Source organism: Sciurus carolinensis, chromosome 16 (genome assembly GCF_902686445.1).
Source record: "Sciurus carolinensis chromosome 16, mSciCar1.2, whole genome shotgun sequence".
NCBI classification, from domain to species: domain Eukaryota; kingdom Metazoa; phylum Chordata; class Mammalia; order Rodentia; family Sciuridae; genus Sciurus; species Sciurus carolinensis.
The window spans coordinates 46,179,427-46,194,346 of record NC_062228.1 but is presented as its reverse complement, the minus strand read 5'-3'; the positions used below and the strand labels follow the sequence as shown (position 1 = coordinate 46,194,346).

The 14,920-nt window shown below is 36.2% G+C and overlaps 1 long non-coding RNA gene across 9 annotated transcripts in view; it reads left to right on the top strand.

Moving 5' to 3' along the window:
- The window catches only part of LOC124967211 (uncharacterized), a 59,499-nt gene that overhangs the window by 34,686 nt on the left and 9,893 nt on the right, over positions 1–14,920 (top strand). For 2 of the 9 annotated variants that reach the window (XR_007105483.1, XR_007105485.1), the window contains one exon: positions 611–1,883. The exons of the other annotated variants lie outside the window; for them this stretch is intronic. This is a non-coding gene — a long non-coding RNA (uncharacterized LOC124967211). Of the gene's footprint in view, positions 1–610; positions 1,884–14,920 lie in introns of those variants that run through there. 9 annotated transcript variants of the gene reach the window in all.

Here is a 14,920-nt window from a genome sequence, read left to right as displayed (position 1 = left end):
ACATCAGGAAATTCAGACCTGTGAGAGAAGCTATGAATGCAAGGAATGAGGAAAGACCTTTTTTTCATGACTCAGAATTTAATTAACATAATTTTCCATACCAGAACAAAATCATATGAATGTGAAGAGTTTATGACAGAAAAATCCATACCGATGCAGAACCCTGTGAACAGAAGAAAAGTAACCACATCTTTAGTCACACTTCTTAATTTACTGAGCAGAAAATTCACAATGGTTAGAATCACTCTGTGTGGACACACTGTGGGAACACCTATAATCATGACTCCATGTTCACTGAACAGCACAATATTTACACTGCTGAGAGAAGTATTATGAACATGAAGATTTAGAGACTATTTTCTCCAAGTTCTTTGTTATTGTATAAAAACATGAATAGCTTTATTTGTAACTCATTAATCGAAGTTGGTTAATTCCTTCCTTTGAGAAACATCAAAAATGTAATATGGGAAGCATTTTGATGTGGTACACAATTTACCCATCTTTATAGAATTCACAATGCAATCTATGTTTAGGAAAGGATATACTGATTCATCATCAGTTATGGAATATCAGGGTAAAAGTTTAAAGAGCTGTTCCATCTTGCTCCTAGGGAAACTGCAAGACATCCCAAAGTGCAAGGAATAAAACCAAGAATCAATAAGTGGGATGCCATCAAACTCAAAAGCGTCTATCCAGCAAAGGAAAAGATTAAGAGCATGAAGGGAGAGCCTACAGAACGGAAGAAAATCTTGGCCAACTACACCTCCAATAAGATATTAATATCCAGAATATAAAAAAAACTTAAAAAATGACACCAAAGAAACAATTCAATCTATGAGCAAAAGAACTAAACAGAAAATTATAAAATAAGAAACACAAATGACCAACAGTGTTCAACATCTCTAGCAATCAGAGACATGCAGATCGAAACTGCACCACAATTTCATCTCACTCCAGTCTGTATGTCACCCATTAAGAGTATGAATAATGATAAATGCTGGCAAGCTTGTGGAGAAATGCTACATTTGTACATTATTGTTGGGGTTTCAGACAAGTACAACCACTCTGGAAAGCAGTATGGAGATTTCTCAAAAAGCTAGGAATGGGACCATCATATGACCCAGTTGTCTCAGTCGCTGGTATTTCCCCAAAGATCTACAATTGACATCCTACAGCAGTATAGTCACATCAGTATTTATAGCAGCACAATTCACGATAGCTAAATTGTGGAATCAACCCAGATGCCCATCAATAGATGAATGGATTAAGAAATTGCTAAATTATGGGATCAACCCAGATGCCTATCAATAGATGAATGGATTAAGAAATTGTGGCATATGTATATACAATGGAGTTCCACTCAGCCAGAAAAAAGAATGAAATGATGGCATTTTCCATTAAATGATTGGAAATGGAGAATATGTTTTGGTTCTGTGTGTCTCCATTTGAGTAGCTGGCAGTGGAATTAAGTTTTTAAAATATCAATTTTGTGAAAACACATGAGAGCGAAAGAGAGGTATTCTTACCTCAAGAATTTACCCTTTCTAGATCGGGTCAGTAGAGAAGGTGTCTTGGGATACCTTCTACAAACACTACAAGTTGTCTTGTTTTTCTATATATTTTGGTATTTGCTGATGTGAGTAAAACAGTCCAAAACAAAAATGAAAAGTTAGAATGATAACTTAAGTGAGTTTATTTCAAAGGGAAACTTCCTATTGCAAATATTAAAGGCAAAACATACATGGCATGGAAGTTTAAAGTCTCTATGATATGTCTTTTTTTTTTTATTATTGTAAACAAATGGGATACCTGTTGTTTCTCTGTCTGTACATGGCGTAAAGGCATACCATTTGTGTAATCATAAATTTACATAGGGTAATGTTGTTTGATTCATTCTGCCATTTTTCCCTTCCCCCCCACCCCTCCCACCCCTCCCCTCCCTCTATACAGTCCTACCTTCCTCCATTCCTGCCCCCCTCCCTAAACCCAACTCCAACCCCAACAGTAACCCTCCCACCCCCCATTATGTGTCATCATCCACTTATTAGCGATATCATTCTTCCTTTGGTTTTTTGAGATTGGCTTATCTCACTTAGCATGATATTCTCCAGTTTCATCCATTTGCCTGCAAATGCCATAATTTTATCATTCTTTATGGCTGAGTAATATTCCATTGTATATATATACCACATTTTCTTTATCCATTCATCAATTGAAGGACATCTAGGTTGGTTCCACAATCTGGCTATTGTGAACTGAGCAGCTATGAACATTGATGTGGCTGTATCTCTGTAATATGCTGATTTTAAGTCCTTTGGGTATAGGCCAAGGAGTGGGATAGCTGGGTCAAATGGTGGTTCCATTCCAAGTTCTGAGGAGTCTCCATACTGCTCAAATTCCAGAGTGGCTGCACTAATTTGCAGCCCCACCAGCAATGTATGAGTGTACCTTTCTCCCCACATCCTCGCCAACACCTGTTGTTGCTTGTATTCTTGATAATTGCCATTCTAATTGGGGTGAGATGGAATCTTAGGGTGGTTTTGATTTGCATTTCTCTTATTACTAGAGATGTTGAACATTTTTCCATATGTTTGTTGATTGCTTGTAGATCTTCTTCTGTGAAGTGTCTATTCATATCCTTAGCCCATTTGTCGATTGGATTATTTGCATTCTTGGTGTAGAGTTTTTTGAGTTCTTTATAGATTCTGGAGATTAGTGCTCTATCTGAAGTATGATTGGCAAAGATTTTCTCCCACTCTGTAGGCTCTTTCTTCGCATTGCTGATAGTTTCCTTTGCTGAGAGAAAACTTTTTAGTTTGAATCTATCCCAGTTATTAATTATTGCTTTTATTTCTTGTGCTATGGGAGTCCTGTTGAGGAAGTCTGGTCCTAAGCCGACATGTTGAAGCTCTGGACCTACTTTTTCTTCTATAAGATGCAAGGTCTCTGGTCTGATTCCGAGGTCCTTAATCCATTTTGAGTTTAGTTTCGTGCATGGTGAGAGATATGGATTTAGTTTCATTCTGTTGCATATGGATTTCCAATTCTCCCAGCACCATTTGTTGAAGAGGCTATCTTTTCTCCATTGCATATTTTTGGCCCCTTTGTCTAGTATGAGAAAATTGTATTTATTTGGGTTTGTGTCCGTGTCCTCTATTCTGTACCATTGGTCCACCTTTCTATTTTGGTACCAATACCATGCCGTTTTTGTTACTGTTGCTTTGTAGTAGAGTTGAAGATCTGGTATTTCTATGATATGTCTTTAAGAGGAGAAAAGTTAAGGTGAACTGACAGCAGAGATGAAATAATTGCATTAGCAGCCTAGAGCATGGTAACAATATCAGCAATCAAAATCCAGGCTAAAGCAGTTCAACTCCATTGTTTAATCTCAAAAATGGTACAGTGAACATTTTCCTAACTTTACAACTCTGCACTAAATACAAAAGTCTGAGATCATCCTAATAAATCACAAATCTCAGAAGAGATGCAATAATTCCAAACAAAATATTAGCAAGTTTAATGTCAATATTATGTAAAAGTAATCATAAATCATGACCACTGTGGTTTATTGTGGGAATAGAAACATATTTTATGTTTGAAAAATGCTATTTGTTTTCTGGAAATACTGGTTAAAGTAAGTCTTGATTTTTTTTTAGGGCTGTGGGTACTAGATTGAACTCAAGGTCACTCAACCACTGGGCCATACCCCCAGCCCCAGTTTGTATTTTAGTTAGAGACAGACCTCACTGAGTTGCTTAGTGCCTCACCATTCCTGAGGTTGGATTTGAACTCAAAATGCTCCTGTCTTAGCCTCCCAAGCCATTGGGATTACAGGTGTGTGACATCACCATGCCCAGTCAAAAGTCTTGAAGTCTTGATTCTTAAAAAAAAAAAAAGAAAAGAAAAAGAAAAAAAAAAAAAGAATGGGAGGTTATACTCTATGAAAGTATGATATGTCAAAATATTCTCTACTGTCATGAATAGCTAAAAGTAACAAGAACCAAATATAAATTGATAGATAAGTGAAAAAGTCTAGTAGGATAGAGGAATGGCAGAGGGGAAGGAAGACAGGAGGGAAAAGGAGAGGTTCATGAAATGTAATTGATTTCCATGCATATATGAGTTGTCAGGATGAACCCAACTACTCTGTAAAACTGCAAAGCTCCAGTTTAAAAAAAAAGAAAATGCAAGACAAACTACACTTGAGATACCACTTCATAGCAGTCAAATGGTCTAATATCCAAAAATGTATTAAAATATTCCATGGCAGGAGCAAAGAAAGGATTCACACATATTTCCTATGTTGTTAGTATCTCAAAATTATATTCCTTCCTCCTCCTCTTCGTTGTTCAATGATTTATTATGAAATTTTAAACAGAAAAAGAATATTACAGTGAACAACCATATGCCTCCTGCCTACTCTCCCATTGGTATTTCATGGTACATTCAGCTGGAATATCTACCAATTAGAATGCTGCAAACTTGCACTGCCAAAGAGTCAGAATTACTTACCTTGCCACTTTGAGGTTGCTATGTGCTTGCACTAATGTTTATTAGTGGACATGGAAATAGCAGAAGCATCCCAGAGGATTCCTTTATGCTCTTAACATATTCCTGCCTCCTTTTTGAGAATTAAGATGACATTCTGTAGATGTCATACATGCTTGACATCTTTCCTTTGCCTGTTAGCAACATTAAAATCTCCAAATGGCAAAATGGAAGATTTTATTACAAGGTCACTGGAATCATCCTATCCCCTGGTGGAAGCAACTAAGTCTTTAAAAATAGCAAAATTCAAACTTTTCGGAATGAAAATCAAATATATTACTGGCTGGCAAAGAAGACTTACCTGATGTGATGTAATACAAGATCTATTACCTTCTTTATCTTCCAGATCTACCTATTTAAGATTTTGGAGAAACAACAGCATAGTATACTGTACACTAATCTAAACCAGCTGTTTTCTGATGGCACTATAAGTCTACAATTACTTGTTCTGTCATTCTATTAAAACTACATGTTTTCAGTTAATGGAATCCTTGGTGAGACAAGTACACATTATTGATGTGGATCCATGCTTTTGTTTATGTAGCTTTAAAATAATTTCCACAGAATAACCGGATGTGGTGGTGCACACCTGTAATCTCAGCTGCTTTTGGAGGCCGAGGCAAGAGGAAAAAAAGTTCAAATTGATCAGCAGCTAGCTGAGGACCTAAGCAATTTAGGAAGACCCTGTCTCAAAATAAAAAATGAAAAGAGCCGAGGATGTAACTCAGTGTTAAAGTGCCCCTGGGATTAATCCCCAGTACAAAAAAAAAAAAAAAATAGAACAAACAATGTCTAAGACATCCACCAAGACCAGGCACAGTGGTGCTGCATGCCTATAATCCCAAGAACTTGGGAGGCTGAGGCAAAAGGATTGCAACTCAGAGACCAGTCTTGGCAACTTAGCTAGACGCTGTCTCAAAATGAAAAGGTCTGAGGATGTAGCTCAGTGGAAGAACACTCTTATTCAATCCCCAGTACTAAAAAGAAGGGAAAAAAGGGACATCCAGTAAGTTCCTCAATAACAGATAGTAAAGCTAACGTCATTCTCTGTTTAACTTTTGCTGGTTGGGCACTCAGCTGTAGTATCCACATTAGATTTCTTTGAAGGAAATTCATGTTGGTCCTGGGAATAGTGTCCATTTCTACCATTCTTTTAAACTGGAAACTGAATTTAGTGGTGTACTCAGTAGTCCCAGATCCTCAGGAGGGTAAGACAGGAGGATTTCCTGAGCCCAGGAATTCCCGGACACCCTAAACAACAGAGCAAGGATACTGTCTCCAAAAAAAAAAAAAAAGAGTAAAAGTGGAGCTTGGATAAAAGATGACTGAAATCCATTGACTAGGGTAGCCTGTCTGCCTTTATATTTAGAGCCTTCTCTAAAACTGATGTCCTTTTGTGAACTTTCACAGGGGATGTCAATATACTCATGCTGTGTGTTCTTGAGGAGATAAAATACTGCAGGAATCATAGATCAGTTACCTACTATGCTTTCATCCCTGGGTTCAACCCCTAGTTCTGCAAAAAAATAAAAAATAAATAAAAATTGATACAATATTCATTCACGGGCTGAGAGTGTGGCTCAGTAATAGAGTGCTTGCCTAGTATGACAGGTCCTGGGCTTTCCCCACAATGCATAGATTAAATAAATAAATAAATAATGTGCCAGATTGGATACAGAAAAAATGAAAGTATCTTTGTTAAAAAGATTATATAGGGGTACAGGTGTAGTTCCATGGAAGAGTGCTTGCTCAGCTGATATGAGGCCCTGGATTTGATCCCCAGCCCTGCAACAGAAAAAAAAAAAAAGATTTTAAATAAAACATCCAATAAGTGCTGGCTGTGTAGTTCAGTATTAAAGTACTTGATTAGCACAGACTAGACTTTGAGTCAGATCCGAAGCATGGCAAAAAAAAAATATCTGATAACAACAAAACTATCACAACTGTGTAAGTTTAGTGAGGTTGTAAGATAAAGACTAATATATATAAATCAAAGGATATTCTATCCAGATTTGGTGATGCATCCCTGTAATCCCAGTGACTCAGAAGGCTGAGGCAGGAGGATTCCAAGTTCAAGGTCAGCCTCAGCAACTTAGTGAGGTCCTAAGCAATTTCGTGAGACCCTTTCTCAAAAAGGATTGGGGATGCGGCTCAGTAGTACAGTGCCCCTGGGTTAAATCCCTGGTACAAAAAATCAAAAACGATACTCTATGTAGTAGTAATGAATTGTCTAAACCAAAATTTTTAAAATGTCATTTGTAATACCATACAGTGTACAAAATAGTGATGAATCTAGCAAAAGTGCAAGTTATGTAATATGAAAAGTAAAAACATTTAGAGAACTAAGAAAAGACTTAAATTCAGAGAGAGATACTTTGTTCAGAGACTGAATGACTCAATGCTATTATGTAGATTTAGTGATGTCACAGTAAATATAAAGGGTCTTTTTTGAGATAGTGGATATTGGTGAAGTAATTCTAAAATACATGTAAACATATGAAGGACCTAGATTAACCAAAATGACTTTGAAGAAAAATAAAGTTGGGGAATATAAACCTGAATTCAGGATTTTTATAAAGAGTCCAGAAATTTGTATATGTAGAGAAGTGATTCCTAACAACCGGACAGAGGCAAATTTAGTGAGGAAAGAACAGTCTTTTCAACAATTTGTGATTGAGGAATTGAATATGCATATGCAAAAAATTTACTTTGATTTATACTTTAAACAAATGCAAAAAATATTTAAAAATACATAACACACATTGATCTAAAACTATACAACTTCCAGTACCTTTGGTTGGGTAAAAATTCATTAACATGATTTTATGAATATGAAAGTATCAACCTTATAAAATTGATAACTAATCAAAACAAAGCATTTGCTGTTCAACAGGTATTATTAAAGAGAATGAGGGCTGGGGAGATAGCTCAGTTGGTAGAGTGCTTGCCTTGCAAGCCCAAGGCCCTGTGTTCAATCCCCAGCACTGCAAAAGAAAAAAAAAAAAGAAAAAAAATGTCTGTACAACTAATCACACCTCTGATAAAGGACTTAAGGAAATTCAAAACACAATATCTCATTTTTAAAATGGTAGACATGAATGTAATTCAGTGGTAGAGTGTTTACTTAGCATATATAAGGCCCTAGGTAAGAATTCCAGCTTTGGGCTGGGGTTGTGGTTCAGTGGTAGTGCACCCACCTAGCATGCATGAGGCACTGGTTGGATCCTCAGCACTACATAAAAATAAATAAAGGCATCATGTCCATCTACAACTAAAAAATATTTATTAAAGAATCCCAGCACTACAATAATTAAACAAGCATACAATTACAAACACATAAACAGGAAATTTGTAGACGCATCACCAAAGAATGTATGCAGATATGAAGTAAAAACATGCAAGGACATTCAATATCATTACTCAGTAGGGACATACAAAGTTTAAAAATATGTTGTCACTGTATAACTACTACAATGCCTAGCTTTTATAAAGTTGGCTACATTAAGCATTGGTGAGGTTAAAAAGGAGGTAAAACTCATTACAGTTTGAACCTAAGTCTCACAATCTAATATTTTAAGTGTCAAGGATATGATTAAAAAATACTGGGGTTGGGTATTTAGCTCAGTGGCAGAATGTTTGCTTAGCATGCACAGGGCCCTGAATTTGGTTCTCAGTCCTGAAAAAAAAATTACTGATAACAAGAACAAGAAAAATCTAAACTCGAAAGAAAAAAGACAAGAAACCTCAATACCAAGACGATAAACATGTTTTAAGCATATGACAATGAGTTTATGGCAGCTGTCAAAAACGTACCAAGCAACTGCAAACATTCCAAAATCAAATTAAAGGGAGGTGGCCTCAGTAAGAAAAGAGAAAATAGCAGAATAAAATAGAAAAATTAGAACTAAAAAGTGCAATAAATGAAAATATTTTAAGAATTATTAGATGGGTTTAAAAGAATAGAAATGTTAAAGGAAACAATAAATATGAAGACACAGCAAGATGAATTACCCATTCTAGATGATAGTGGAAAATAAAAAGAAGAAACAATCAAGGGAAGCCTTTGCACCTCAGAGACAATCACTAGATCTAACATTCACATCAGAGTCCCAGAAGTTCTGAGAAAAAAAGTTGAAAATATATTTGAAGAAAGAACGTCTGTCACCTACCCCAAAACATAAATTTCCTAATGTGGAACTGGGACATGTGGTTGGGACCCAGATAAAACTGACACTATTGAAAACCCAAGACCTGAGGACTCTCTCCTCTACAGAGGGGTTTATGCCTCATGTTGATCCAGGCCTTCCTCTGTATGTGAGCATCCCTGGTGCATTTCTGTTCATCCAAATTTCCTCTTATAAGGACACCAACCAGACTGGATGGAGTTTTACGCCAATGGCCTCACTTTAATATGACCATCTCATTTAAAACCCTGTTTTCCAAATTCAGTCACATTCTGAAGAACTGAAGTTTAATCCTTCAACAGGTGAATTTTGGGAGACATATTCTTCCCATAACACTATGCTTTTTGCGCAGCTTAAACTTTGAGAATCATGTTAATTATTTACAAACTTATGCAATCGAATCAATAATAGTGAAGGAATAAAAAGTAAATAATACAAAAGAGCCTAAATATTTTTTAGCTAATATCGTAACCGCCCTAGGAAAAATTGATCCAAGTAAATTCAAACATGAATCTTAGCTATGTACCTTGTCTGAAGACGAGAAGTATAAAAAATAGTGAGCTCTACTTAGCATTTTGCTTTTTACTATAGTATATATTAGCACTCTAAAACTACATTTCTTTATATTATAGAATTGAACAAGTTGGTAAAGATAATGAGGATAACTGAAGTCAGGTTTTTATCTACTGGTGAAGGGAGAAAAGATGGAACAGGTAAAGATGAAAATGAAAACTATAGTCCTATTACCCATATTTTAGTTTCTGAATATTCTTCATTGAGAGGAAACTGCTTTTTAGAGAAACAGTTTATTCCAAGCTGGGGTGAAGACAGTACTACTTAGAAATGATCTGGCAGAGTTTTGGCATGCCAGCGGTAAGGAAATGTTCAAAGAATAATAGAAGTTAAAAGGCACCAGAGCCTTAATGAGCTCCCACTGGCCAAATCTAGGGAAATCAGAGTATGAAAATAAATAATAATAGGTTATACCCCATTGAATAAAAATCTATGAATTCATACAAAGGAACAAATAAGTAGGGGAAAAGGGAAAGCTCTAAATAATATGGTGCTGAGGATCGAACCCAGTGCCCCACGCATGCAAGGAAAGCGTAATCAAGCCCCAACCCCAGCCCACACTATCACTTGTAGTAGTCCTGCCACAAAATTCATGACCTGAATGTGAGCACAGGAATCATAGGACAAACCCCAATGAATGGACTTTTTTTTTTACAAAATTTATCCTCTTCAAAAATTCAAAGTAATCAAAGATTAGAGAGAGCAATTATTTCATATTGAAGATAGAGAGACATGTTAAATAAATTCGTAAGTCGAGGTTCCTAGAATGGATCCTTCACAATGTGTAGAGAGTAGGGTAGGCTGCTATAAATATTTAAATATAAATCATGGATTAGATGAAATTATCCTAGAAGTGTTAGTTTCTTATATGAATAACTTACCATGGTCATGTGTACTCTTATTTCTGAGAAAATAACACACTGAGGTGGTAGAGGGTAAAAGGGGAAAAGTATCTACACTTTACTTCAAATGGTTCTGATAAAAAGCATGTTTCAAATGTGCACATAGAGAAAGAATAAGAGAGTGCATGCAGCCTGGGGTTGTAGCTCAGTGGAACAGCACTTCCACATGTGAGGCACTGGGTTCAATCCTCAGCACCACATAAAGCAACTCATAAAACAATATTGTGTCCATTTACGACTACAAAATATTTTTTTAAAAAGAGAGTCCATGCAGCAGTGGTAATTTCAATTGGTTAAAATGTAACAATGGGTGAATATGAGTTAGAGTTTCACAGGAATACTTACCACTATACTTACAACTCATACACATTTGAAATTAAACTTTAAGTAACTAAAAAAAAAGTTTCTAAATGAGTCTCTTGTTAAATATTAAATATAAAACTAAATGGAAATACAAACTACCCAGAAATGCATTAAAAGGAAATCAATATATCAAAGACCTAACCTAGGAAAATTGCCAAATAAGAAAATAATTAACAGAATTAAATGCCTTAAAAAAAAAGGAAAGAAAACCCATTTGAACTCAATATCTCAACAAAAGAATACCAAATAAGAATTCATATAAAAAAAAAAAGTAAGGTTCATGGGACTGGGGTTGTAGCTCAGTGGTGAAGCACTTTCCTAACATGTGGGACAATGGATTTGATCCTCAGCACCACATAAAAATTAAATAAAGAAAAATAAAGGTATTATGTCTATCTACAACTGAAAATATTTTTTTAAAAAAATGTAAGGCTCACAAAACCCAAATATAGCTTTTGAAAAGGAAAAAGGTGATTAAATATGGTGTGAATGTACTATATCTTTTAGTTTTCTCTCTTCCAAAGCACCACTAAAATGACCAATGATATTTTTATAAGGTTAATTGCTGGCAAGAACACAAGTATGGCAGATATTGTTGATTACCTCTCCCAAACCATAACTTCTGTTACTTCCTTGTTACAAAAATACTCATTTTTTTTCACAGCTACTACGTTCACCTCCAGAAAATGAATCATGATTTGTACAAGCCAGTGATTTTCACTCCCGATTGCACATTAGAATCGTCTTTCTTAAAATTCTAAAGGTTGAAACCATTCCAGACCAATTAAGTCTTAATGTTTCTCTTATCATTTCACATGAACTCAAGTCATTAGTTCTCAAGTGCATACTAGAATCACATGGTGACCCATCTCTACTTTACAGGATTACAGATGACTTTGGTTTTTCTTTATACTTCTCTATATTTTCCAAAATATTCGTAATAGGATATTGTATTTTAATGAAAGGAACAGTACAGCAATCTTCAGAAAAGAAGTGACATTTGATCAGATACTCAAAAAGTTAAAAACAAAAACTAAACAGTATAGGTAGAAGCAAAAAGACATAAATCAAAGAACTGAAAAAATTCAAATGTATAATGCAAACTATTTATTTCAATAATATATCATGGGAAGGCAGTGCCGGGTAAAGGAAAAGAAAAGAATTCATTGAGCATATTAGAATCATATTAGGTAAATGAGAAAAAACAATTTAGATTCTTATTAGGGAGGAAATCTTTTAAACGGATTGGAGAGTTATGTATAATAAAATTAAAAGATATAATCCTGGTTTTATAGGGTTTACAATGTAGCTAGGCAGCAAAGCTTATATGTAAGATACTTTGGGGAAAACAAAAGGCATCTAGATAAATGCTTTATATTTTTAAGTGCTATAGCATCCTCAAGAAAAGGCAGTAATGAAGAAAGGGAGCTAATGTTTATCAAATAACTGGTATGTATCAAGTATCGTACACACACATGCTATTTCAATATCAACGACACTGAGAAAAAAGGATTCTCTCTCACTTAGAGGTTAAAAATTTTATAGGTGTATAGGTGAGATGAGGAGAAACTTTTTTCTGATAATAGAACCCATGCTCTTTATACCATATTCAAAGGGATTACTATGGTTCAATAATCTGATATAGGATTTATTTTTCCAATGAATTCAAAATTTGAATTAAAATGTTGATAGGAAGAGATGGCAAAGTTGCATAAGCAGAAACTAATAGAACATAGTGGGGGTATAAATATATGAAAAAGTGCTCAACATCTCTAGTAATTAGAGAAATGCAAATTAAAACAACTCTCAGATATCATCTTACTCCAATTAGAATGGTTATTATCAAGAACACAAACAATAATAGATGTTGGCATGGATGTGGGGAAAAAGGCACACTTTTACATTGCAAGTCCCTGAGTGAACACACTTTTACTGGAGATTTAAGAATAACTGCTAATATATTTGGTAATATGTTTGTTTTTAAGATTCACATGAAAATATTTATGGGTGGATTCATTAACTTTAAAAACAGCACTGAGTAGAAAGGGCATTTGAATCAAACAAAAACAGAAACAATGTTGATAAATGTTGAAACAGGGTTATGGGTAATGTTCCTTATAATGTTCTCTTTGAGTATTTGTGTGAAAAGTTTGTGATAAAATGTAAGTTAAAAAGTAAGGACTCGCCAGGTACAGTGGTGCATGGCTGTAATCCCAGTGGCTCCAGAGGCTGAGACAAGAGGATTGGGAGTTCAAAGCCAGCCTCAGCAACTTAGCAAGGCCCTAAGCAACTCAGCAAGACCCTGACTCTAGATAAAGTCTAAAAAAGGGCTGGAGATGTTGTTCAGTGGTTGAATGCCCCTGAGTTCAACCCCTGGTACAAAAGAAAATAAGGGCTCAAATACAAGGAAAAATCAAAAGACAGCCAGTGTGGTGATAGTATTAAACAAACACATATTTCAAGGAAAAGAATATCAGCAGGGATTTCTCATGTATTAAAAGGATGCAGCTACCAAGAACATACAACACTTCTGTTATCTAACAATATAGTTATGAATTATGTACAGCAAAAACTAATACAATGTTTCAGGAATCCATAGTCACAGTAACATTGAACTAACATATCTCTTGAAGTAGACCAAATAGAGGAAAGGTATATATAAGGCCAACCTGGAATAACATAAATCATTTGCTTTATGTATCAGATGTCTGTATTTTATTTTATTTATCCCTAACTCCCTATTGCAATCTGTTTTAAACTTTCTCAGAAAATTCCCTACAACTCTATATCTGTGTCCAACTCTATATCTATATCCAACTCTATATCCATATCTCCTATGATAAGCTATTCAAAATTTGCAAATAAACAGAAAACTGAGAACTGGCCCTAATGGGCCCATGGAAGAAGGGGATCCTCACAGCACATCAGGGGACCACTTCTCATTCCCAAACTGAGAATTCAGGTTGGGTCTGCATGTGGAAACTGCCTGCCTGTACTGTTTCACTCCTGTGCTTTCCAGCTGTTTTAAAAATGCTGGTATGAGGTTCAGTTGAGTGCTGCTCTTAAGAGGGCCAGAGGAAAACTGTGAACCTGGTGTTGAAGTGGGAGTAAATTCTGTAAGAACCATTGTGAGTGGATTAAAACCAGTGCTGGATACACCAGGCAGCTTGCATTTCTCTGCTGTCTCTTTGAGCCAGTGTGAAGTATCATGCCCCGTCCTGGTGAGCACGGACCCTACAAAGGATTGGAACCAAGTATTGACATGAAATTGTGTTCCGTAAACCCCTTGGAGATTTATGCTTGAAACTTCCTCAGTAAATTCCCTATGAATGGCATTTCCCATGGCCTACAAAAGGCAATTTAGAAATTGCATATATGGAGCAAAAGTGACGACTGAACCTAATGTGCTGATGTGAAGAATGGAACCCTGACAGCATGTAAGGGGACAATTCTCCTCCCAAACTGGGAATGCAGTTGGATCCTGCACATGAAACCTGCCTGTCTTTACTGTTTCTCTTCTGCACTTTCACTCCTCCACTGGAACCTCCCTACAACTACCATCGTCCATTTTTAATGAAAAGAAATTGACAAATTGCATGTAGACTTCGAATCTGAGACTGGGTCTAAAAAGCACAATTAAGGAATGGGATCCTGAAGCTCATCAAGGGATGAGTCCCAGTGCCAGGATTCAGTTTGATCCATCATTTGCAAACTCTGGGGTTGTTCCCTTTGACTCCTGCTCCATCTGTTATCCCAAGGCAGACAGCCGGCCTTGGTGAGTGCTGAACTTAATAAGTTCCTAGGGCAAAGATTAATCTGCTGCTGCAGCAGGAGTTCATTCTGTAAGAACCCTTTGTGAACTAAGTTTAAATCTGCCCCTGGAACCTCCCTGCTACTTGCATTTTTCTGTTGCTCCAGTTAGTCGTTTCCAGCAAGCATATGTTTGGCTGTGTTGTGCACTGGCCCTAAGGTGTCCATAGGAAGAACGTGACCCTGTGCTGAGGAGAAAAGACAATTCCCTAAAGCCACATCGAGGACTTCATATGAAACTTCCTGGGGAACCTCCTTGTCATTATAATTTGCACTTTCCTACAAAATCGGTTTGCAAAGTGCACACAGACGTGAAACATGGGAAAGGGACCTGAACAGCCCTTGTGAATGACATTTGAATCTGCCACTGGACCTTCCCTGCCATGTCCATTTCTACCCGGCTCCAACACAGTGTTTCCAAGCAGTTTTCAATACTCATGTATCTGGCAGCATTGAGTACAGGCCCAAGGTACACTTGGGATGAATGTGAACCTTTTGCTGCAATGAAATTCAATTCCGTAAGGTTCTATTGAGATTTAT